General features: G+C 46.2%; 1 protein-coding gene across 8 annotated transcripts in view; it reads left to right on the forward strand.

Moving 5' to 3' along the window:
* LOC135112076 (3-oxo-5-alpha-steroid 4-dehydrogenase 1-like) overlaps nt 1-10000 on the forward strand; it is a 360238-nt gene that overhangs the window by 268616 nt on the left and 81622 nt on the right. The window lies entirely within an intron of this gene.

Consider the following 10000-nt stretch of genomic DNA (forward strand, 5'->3'; position numbering starts at 1 on the left):
CGCAATTTAATGAAAATGGGCGCCTACTTGTACCTAATGCACCTTGGGGGACGATCAGTCTGATATTCCGGCCAATTTTGTAGGTAACCACGAATTAAAAAGCTGAAACTTCCATAACCGGATCCGTAATTACGTGTTATCCGGACTCAGGCAGCGGTCTGAATGTGAATATTAAGCGGACATTACCGAAACATATTGAAACAGCGCCCGCCGGGAGACCCGCCGCCAGGACCATTGTTTTTCTCTTTTCTTAGCGAGGAATCACCTTCATCAGCGGCCTAATTTCTGATAATTGCCTCCGAAGTTGGTCCGGACGGCGGGGCGGCGGCCTCGGCCTCCTGCCGGGGAGGACAGACGCCCACTCCCGTCCATCCCTACCCCCCTCCCCTTCCCCCCTCAATCCCTAGACCCCGCCCCGCCTCTCCCTCCCATTCCCCGCCCCATCCCTCCCCGCCCCGCCCCGCCCCGGCCCGCCCCGCCCCTCCACACCACCATCATAATCACACCACCTCATCCTCCTGATCCTCCTCACAACAACCAGCCGCCACCCTCATCAAAGCATTTCTCCTCCACCTCCCTCATCCCACCGCCGCTGCCTGCCATTCCTCCACCCCACCACTCCTCCCCCATTCCTCCACCAGCCCTTCCACCCCTCCACCCGCAATGAGTCTCCTGAGTTTGCCCGAGACACTAAGGCCGAAAGGTGATCTTGTCCGACAAACCGCCTGGAGGAGGAAGAGGAGGAGGTGGAGGACGAAGGTTATGATGACGTAGCTACTCTCTTTGCGGTAAAATACTTCCCCCTTGCGGTAATTACACCCCCTCCCTTTTTTGCGGTAAATTTGCCTGCATTTAGCGGTGGATAAGTCCTGTTCTGGGGGAGTAAGTGGTGCTTTCGGCAAATTAATGTTCTTTTCGGTACACAAGTCCTCCTTTGCGGTAACTCGGCATCGTTGTGGTAAAAATAGTCACAGGGAAAGACATGGAAGGGAAGGAGTATGTCTTCGTATGTCTTCATGTCCCTGTGGTGTTGCGGTGAAAAATTTTCCTGCAGGAATCTTCGTATTTGCTGTCCCGCGTCTCTTACTTTACATAACGTAGTGCAGCTCATCACAGACAGCATCGTAAGGGCCAATATACACGTGTGCTGCTTTGTTTTCCCTTTGTGTTTCTTTATGTTCGTTCGTGATTGGTTAAGATAGAAAGGAGTGAAGACAGTGTTGGTGGTTACAATAATTCTCTATCAGTGTACTTAATATCCTTATTTGTATCTTTATTTTCTCACATTCCATTTATTGTGTAATGCACCAATGACGCAGACAGTTTGTTCTTCCTCATCGTGTTCCTCCTTCGTTTTCTTCCTCATCGTACTTTCTACTCTTCACATTTGTTTCTCCATAGCTTTATTTGCAGCTTTCTTTTCACTTTCTATAGATGAATTAGACAATTTCCTCCTCCTCCTCCTCCTCCTCCTCCTCCTCCTCCTCCTCCTCCTCCTCCTCCTCCTGTGCAATCCTGTCTCCCACTAATAGAGCAGAATAGTTACTCAAACAGCCAAGTAAGGACCTCAGGATCTGTTGTTGTTTGGTCTTCCTTTGTACTCCTCCTCCTCCTCCTCCTCCTCCTCCTCCTCCTCCTCCTCCTCCTCCTCCTCCTCCTCCTCCTCCTCCTCCTCCTCCTCCTCCTCCTCCATCTACCGTCCCATCATTCTCATTCTCCTTCCTTCTGCCTCACTCAACTATTAAAAGCTCCATAGAACAGCGTGGACTAGTAAGGCACGTAACCTTGTAATAAGTTAATTGATTTCCTGTTACCTGGCGTACCTGGTGTCCCTTTGTCCCTCTTTCTCTTCCTCTTCCTCATCCCCCACCTCCTCTTCCTTCCCCTCATGTTCTTTATTGCCACTTTATCGTCATACTCTTTAATAAGTTTCTTCAGTTACCTTGCCTTCTTCCTCTTCTGTTTCACGTCCTCCTCCTCCTCCTCCTCCTCCTCCTCCTCCTCCTCCTCCTCCTCCTCCTCCTCCTCCTCCTCCTCCGAGTCGAGATAGATAGGGAGATAAGTAAGCAGACAGAGATATTGGTAGAGAGACAGAAACGAACACACACACACACACACACACACACACACACACACACACACACACACACACACACACACACACATTCACACTTCCTCACAAGCCTTATCATACTTTATCATGTGCTTCCTCTTTGATCTCCGTTGCTTTACGATGAACACAATCTCCTTCTCGCAATATTTAGGACTGGAGTTAGTGCGTCGCCTTTGAACGCCCTCGCGAGTTACGACGTCGCAGCTAAGAATGAGCGCGGCAAACAAAGGCGAGAACGCGATTGTAGTGATAGCGAAGGTAACAGTAAGGGTAATATTGGTAGTGGTGATAGTGGTGGTGGTATTTACGAGAGACTGGAACACGGTAGGAAAGCAAAAGGGGGTGTGAATGAATAGATGAATGAACGTGAAATGAATAAACGAAGCGAGAAATGCAAAGTGAAATCAACGTTGAATTATTCTCACTCTCTTGGTCTTATTCCTCCTCCTCCCCCTCCCCCCTCAGCTCCTCCCCAACTCTCCTTTTTCTCGCCACCATATTTTCCTATATTTTTTTTTTACTTCATCTCTCTATCTCCTCCTCCTTCCTTCTCCTTAAGTCCAGATGATCACGGATTAATCTCCTCGCAGCGCCGCAATCCCTTCTCCGAGCCGCCAGCCGCCACACCTTCAGCCACCACGGCCCTTAATCCTTAATCCCTAGTCCATCACACGTTTGGGGTTTGCGGAATGATGGCATATTTACGTTCTCAGATTTAAAGGGATTTGGTGTCGATTTATTCTCTCTCTCTCTCTCTCTCTCTCTCTCTCTCTCTCTCTCTCTCTCTCTCTCTCTCTCTCTCTCTCTCTCTCTCTCTCTCTCTCTCTCTCTCTCTCTCTGGGTTGTTTATTGGTAGTTTGAGGACGTGTGATCGAGAGAGAGAGAGAGAGAGAGAGAGAGAGAGAGAGAGAGAGAGAGAGAGAGAGAGAGAGAGAGAGAATTTGTATATCTTACTCTTTATCTTAAGCTTTTATTTGTATCTTCCTTCTCTCCCTTATCTATATTTTCTGTTGCCTTTGTTTAATTTTCGTCCAGTTATTTACCTCTTCTTTACTTTCTCTTACTGATCTTCAACGAATGGCAAGTGCAGATGTTCCTCTATCGTCTTTTTGTACTTGTTTTGTTGTTCCTGCCATCACATTGCTGACATTCAATTCAGTAATGAAAAGTAGATGCCTGTTCCAAATTTCTTTTTTTTTTCCATATAAAATCAAACACATTGTTTTTATTATTACTGCTGCTACTACTACTACTACTACTACTACTACTACTACTACTACTACTACTACTATTATTATTATTATTATTATTATTATTATTATTATTATTATTATTATTATTATTATTATTATTATTTTCTTTTACTAACAATCTTTTAACGAAACTACATCACGACCACAGATATTGTTCTTATTATTATTATTATTAATACGTGTATCTGTTGTTACCTCTTGTTGCTTGCATTCTTTTTACGAAATTGTGTATCAAAACAATTCAGATATTGTTTTTCTTAGTTATTATTACGTATTGGTCTAATTTATTCTCTCTCTCTCTCTCTCTCTCTCTCTCTCTCTCTCTCTCTCTCTCTCTCTCTCTCTCTCTCTCTCTCTCTCTCTCTCTCTCTCTCTCTCTCTCTCTCTCTCTCTCTCTCTCTCACACACACACACACACACACACACACACACACACACACACACACACACACACACACACACACACACACACACATCCTTTTTAACAAGCCTGCACAATGCCACTATCTTGACAGTGAATTATGCATGAATGTTTTGAAAGGACTGATGTAATTGCCAAGCGTTAGTACATACTGACACACAAGTACAAAAGTGAGGCAGCTTATAGATCAAATAGGAAACAACCGAGGAGTGAAAGTAAAAAAAAAAATAAGTAAATAAATAAATAAAAATAAAGTCGAAAATTAAAATATATAAAACAGCCCATAAATTTTTTCCCGTGGCGATGATGATGATTCTTCCGTGACCGCCCGACGTCCTTCTTTCCATATCCTCCTCCTCCTCCTCCTCCTCCTCCTCCTCCTCCTCCTCCTCCTCCTCCTCCTCCTCCTCCTCCTCCTCCTCCTCCTCCTCCTCCTCCTCCTCCTCCTCTTCCATCTTCCTCTGAGGCTGGTATGAACGATTCCCTTGTGCGTTATGAAGTTCTGCCCTTCCTCCTCCTCCTCCTCCTCCTCCTCCTCCTCCTCCTCCTCCTCCTCCTCCTCCTCCTCCTCCTCCTGTGGCGTCGCGTGAGGGTGCACCATAGCGGGGGCGGCGTGTGGAGCCTCCCTCTGCACACCTGTGATGGCGGCGCCTCAGGTACAGGTATTGTTTCCGAGTAAAGCAACGACAAGACACTCCAGACTCAAGATGGATGGCGGTATTGACTTATGGTGTGTGTGTGTGTGTGTGTGTGTGTGTGTGTGTGTGTGTGTGTGTGTGTGTGTGTGTGTGTGTGTGTGTGTGTGAGGTAGAAAGAGAGTGAACGACTGAGGGAGAGAAGTAAAACAGAGACAGATACTCATAACACACACACACACACACACACACACACACACACACACACACACACACACACACACACACACACACACACACACACACACACACACACACACACACACACACACACACACGTGAAGGGGAAGGAAGGAATCAAGGTGGAAAGTGATTGAGTTTGTTAATGAAAGTTTTCTCCCTACACACACACACACACACACACACACACACACACACACACACACACACACACACACACACACACACACACACACACACACACACACACACACACACACACACACACACACACACATAACTTCCCTCCATCCTGGAAATTTATGAACAAGCGAAACCTTTAATTCAACTCGTACATAATCAAAACAGTAATAATAACAACAATAAGAATAACAACAAGAACAAGAAAAAACCAAGTACAACGCACCACCAGATGTTCGTGATGCAACAAGAACAACAACAATAACAATAACAATAACACGATGAAATTAAACTAGTCTCAATAGAACAAAACAACACGACAAAGGAGGAAAAGAAGAAACGAAAGAGAAAAACAAAGGAAGTGAGATTGTCATTTAAACTAACTTTGATGATAGGAATTTCGAGAGAGAGAGAGAGAGAGAGAGAGAGAGAGAGAGAGAGAGAGAGAGAGAGAGAGAGAGAGAGAGAGAGAATACTTCATGTGGATTCCTTCTAATAGTAATCGATGCGCGTCAGTCTCCTCGTGTAGGTTCCTCCCCGCAGCCTATAATAGGAGGAAATGTTGTAAAATTAGCGTGGGATCACAAGGCAGGCGGCCCGGACGGGGAAAAGCCTCGGTAATGTTAGGGAGGATTGACATAATTACCGGAGAGCGAGTTGTTTATACTCCAGAGGGGGAGGAGGAGGAGGAGGAGGAGGAGGAGCAGCAGCAGCAGCAGCAGCAGGAGGAAGGAGGAGGAGGAAGAGAAGGTTTAGGAGGAGGAGTCTTGCTGCCACACACTACACCACTGGGAGGAGGAAGGAAGATTGTAGGAGGGTGTGTAAGGAGGAGGAGGAGGAGGTGGTGTTGGTGTTGGTGGGAGATGAGGAACACAATGGAAGAACAAAACATAGCAATATTTTTTTTAGCCTTACGTGTCTGTTGAATTACACTGTTTATGTAAAGGAAGAGGTGGAGATGAAATGAGGAGAAAGAAGCTGAAAAAGAAGAGGAGGAGAAGATTTGAAGATTTAGAGTACAATGAAAAGCCAAAATCGAAAGAAAAGAAAACAAAAAAGTAAAATAAAGAAAAATCCATAAAAGCCAATACATTGTAAAGTAGCATCAATGAAAAGGTGACGTTAGGAAAAGTTAAGAACACATGACTGGAGTGTGCCGCTGTGCTCGCCTCCGTGTCCTGCGCCTCGCTGCAGAACACCAGGCAGACACTGACATCCGGTTGATCACACTTCACCGTCCCCAGGTATCCCCAGGTACAAATTTAATCGCTTTAATGACAAACACGCACGGAAGGCTGGCCATATGGGTAGGCTGGCGGGACTCGAACTGGGCCCAGCAGGTTAGGAGGCAAGACCGGCAGCCATTGCACCAGAGACAGAAACGCAAGCCTGAATCATCACTGCCGTCACTGTCTCGTCACTTCCTCCACGCTTAAGCAAACAGTCACGTTCCTCGCTTGAAACTTTACATTACGAAACTACGAGAAAGGAAAAAAAAGTAATGATTATTAATCCCACGAAAACACTATTCACTTGATTACGTTCCGTGTTCTGCGTGGCGGAGAAAGGCTGGAATTCACGGACTGTTTCGCTTTTCTTTACTTTTTATTGGCGTACAGACGGATGTGGGTCGCTGGGGCTTATGAGTCGCCAGGTGATGACGGCGAGGTGTGTCTGTCTCGGAGCGTGTGGCCCGGCGCGTGTGAGCATTGAATGTGTGCACCTCAGATATACACAGGCACACACACACACACACGTACGTGAACCACACCCCATCCACACACACACATACACACAATCCACTTCTTTCCACACTGTGAGGCCTATACTATCCACCATCCACGTTGCCACCACACACACACACACACACACACACACACACACACACACACACACACACACACACACACACACACACACAAAGCCCTACCCAACCACAGCTCACAGCACCCACGCATCACCGCACCCACTCACACTGCCATAAATATCCCAAGCATCACTCATCATCTTTATCTAATTAAGACGTATTGCTTATCATCATACAGGTGTCTTGTCTGTCACTCCTGTATGCTGCTCCTCCTCCTCTTCCTCTTGTACTATGAAGAGCACGGGAGTATAGTAACATACACACACACACACACACACACACACAACACTCTTCACAACCCCTTCCACTCCTCATTAATTCCCATCCACTACACCATTCCATACTACACATCCCAACATCCCAAGGCTTCCCTACAACTTCTACACCCCCCTCTATCCCTTCCCCCTTCCCCCTTCCCCCTTTCCTCTCCACCTGCATCTCCAGCCTCTCCTCCACCTCCTTCCACTCCGCGCCGACCGCAAGTCTGCATTTTAGGTCTTGGGTGGATGGAAGGCTGTAATTTGCATTTGTTCGGGGAGTGAGAGAACAGAGGTAGACAAGACGACCTCCGCTGATGTGCTTCCATAATTGCTTCTCCTCCTCCTCCTCCTCCTCCTCCTCCTCCTCCTCCTCTTTACTTTTTCTTACCCTTCGTTTTCCTCCCGCCAAGTCTTCGCTGTGTAGTATGACTAAAAAAAGTGAGAGAGAGAGAGAGAGAGAGAGAGAGAGAGAGAGAGAGAGAGAGAGAGAGAGAGAGAGAGAGAGAGAGAGAGAGTAAAACACCAAAACCCCAGATATTAATGAAGAGATCATCACCAGAAACATCCTGCAACACATCCATCTCTCTCTCTCTCTCTCTCTCTCTCTCTCTCTCTCTCTCTCTCTCTCTCTCTCTCTCTCTCTCTCTCTCTCTCTCTCTCTCTCTCTCTCCGCGTCCCTCCACTCTCGGGAAGCTAATGGGGGCCTGAATAGTGGGTTGGATGGCCACAATAATGGGCTGGGCCGTAAGCATAATGGTCTTGCCACGAGTGTCCAGGGTGGTGCGGCTTAATAGATTGTCTTCTGGGAGGTGAGGGAGGCTTGGGGAGGGTGGTAGGGGAACTGAAGGGCCTGGGGAGAGTATGGGAGGGAGGGGAACAATCTGAGGAGGGTATGGGAGGAAGGGAGGGAGCTGAGTATGGGGAGGAGGGGTTCCGTGGAGGGTGTGGGAGGGTCAAGGGGGGTATAGGAAGGAGGGAGGTGAAAGGAATGGGGAAGTATTAAAGTTGAAGGGTATGGGGAGAGAGGGGGTTAAGTATGAGGGCATGGAAGAAGAGGAAGGGTCTGGGGACGGTATAGAAGGGAGGGGAGGTAAAGGGTATGGGGAGGATATGGGAGGGAGAGAGGTAATGGCTCTAGAGAGGGTATGGGGTATGGTAGCAGGGATGGGGCGGATATGGGAGAGATATGGATGTGGGGAGGACATTTATTTTGATGAAAGAATTAAATGCGAAATGTTTGGGAGGCAGAAAAGTTTTAGCGTTTGTAAGGAGAAATGAAGCTTTTACAGTTACTTCCACGTGTAACTCTGATGGCATCTTGTAGCTTCCGTTATTTTCATAGGCTCTTATGTTTCTATTTGAGGGTTGTGCTGGCTTGGGAGAGAGATTAGAGAAAAGGTATTTGAAGCTTTGTAAAATTATAGGGAGTAGAGTTCAGGATATGTAAGATGGCATGAGACGCAGAAATAATGAAAGGGGAGCGAGTGAGGGAGGTGTTTGAAATCCAAGTGGGTTGAAAGATCACATGACATTAAACGGTAAGAACACCAGAATAATTAAATGTGTATAGCGTGAGTGCCTGATGAATTAAATACTGCTGAAAGTCAAGGAAGAATTTAGTTTGTTTCGTATATTTGCAGGTGTGTGTGTATGTGTGTGTGTGTGTGTGTGTGTGTGTGTGTGTGTTGGTAGTGTTTTTGTAATTTTTATGACTGAAGGTGTTTTGTTATTTATTTATGTATGTACGTATGTAATTGTTTATTTATTTATTTGTTTGTTAGGTATAAACTGCATATGGTAGAACATGCAGAAATAGAACGAAGCTCCCCGCCCACCTCTCCCCTGCTAACGTGCCGGCAGGAAAATGTCAGCAAAGAGCAGGTGCATTCATGACCAGCCGTCCAGTAACACACCACACTCCCTCCGAGTTTACCCTTCTCCTCAATTACCCTCTGACCTGCGAAGAATCTATCCATTGCCAGGTTATATTGTAAGACTGTCAGCTGATCAGAGCACGACTGAGGGAAGGCATCAAGCGCAGTGGAAGTGAATGCAGAAGGGTACTCAATTTCAAAACTCGATTGTACCTTGCATGGAATCAGGAATGCAGCAGTAGACGAGTAGAATTTGAGGTAATTTAAGAAGTTAAGCTTTTGCGTGTATAAAGTGTATGGGTGAAGAGTGAGTTGAGTGCATAAGACTGCTTCACTTATGATCGCCACTGTGTCTTCCATGGAACTGGAAATGGAACACTAAACCAGGATAATTTAAGGGTTTGTAAGGAGGAATAAAGCGTTTGTGATATGGAGATAGAGAAGGCACAGGTGTATGTGTGACCAGTGCTGTGAGTGCATAAGGTTTCTGCACTTTTCATCGCCAGTGTACCCGTGCATGAATTTCGTTTTCTTTTTGTTTTCGTTAGAGGGGCGCTGGCTAAGGGCAACAAAAAGAAGTAAATAAAACACTAAGGTGGAAGTCCCTAAAGAAGGAAACTGATTATCCAAAACCGGAGGATAAGTCTTCAAAAGATGCAAAATTTTAGGATACATACGTAGGGATGAAGTGTTTATTTAAAGGATATTTAGATACAAGAGGCAATAGTCTATGGGTGAATGTATTGAGAGAAATGGAGGAGGAAGAGGAGGGGAAGGGCGCGGGGATTGCAGTATGGGAATGAAGCGTTTGCGTAAAGAAATATTTATACAGAAAACATCTGAGTGAATGCAGAAAGAGAGAGAGAGAGGAGGAGGAAGAGAAGAAGAGTCACCAGGCACTTCAGTACAGAGGTTAAGCGTTTGTATAAAGCATGTGGGGATTCAGAAGGCATTGGTCTGTGGGTGAATGTATTGAGAGGGCAGGAGGTGAGTGAGGCGTGGTGGGGGAGTCACGGACCATTACAGTACGGGTGAAGGGAGTGGATGGGGGGAGTGACGCAAGATAATATGTGAGGTATTACAGGATTCACCGTAATTCTTCGTTGTACGTTTTATTTTGTGTGCACGAGTCATACACATTTTTCCAGGCCATCAAA

The sequence above is a fragment of the Scylla paramamosain genome, chromosome 23 (assembly GCF_035594125.1).
Source record: "Scylla paramamosain isolate STU-SP2022 chromosome 23, ASM3559412v1, whole genome shotgun sequence".
In the NCBI taxonomy this organism is placed as follows: domain Eukaryota; kingdom Metazoa; phylum Arthropoda; class Malacostraca; order Decapoda; family Portunidae; genus Scylla; species Scylla paramamosain.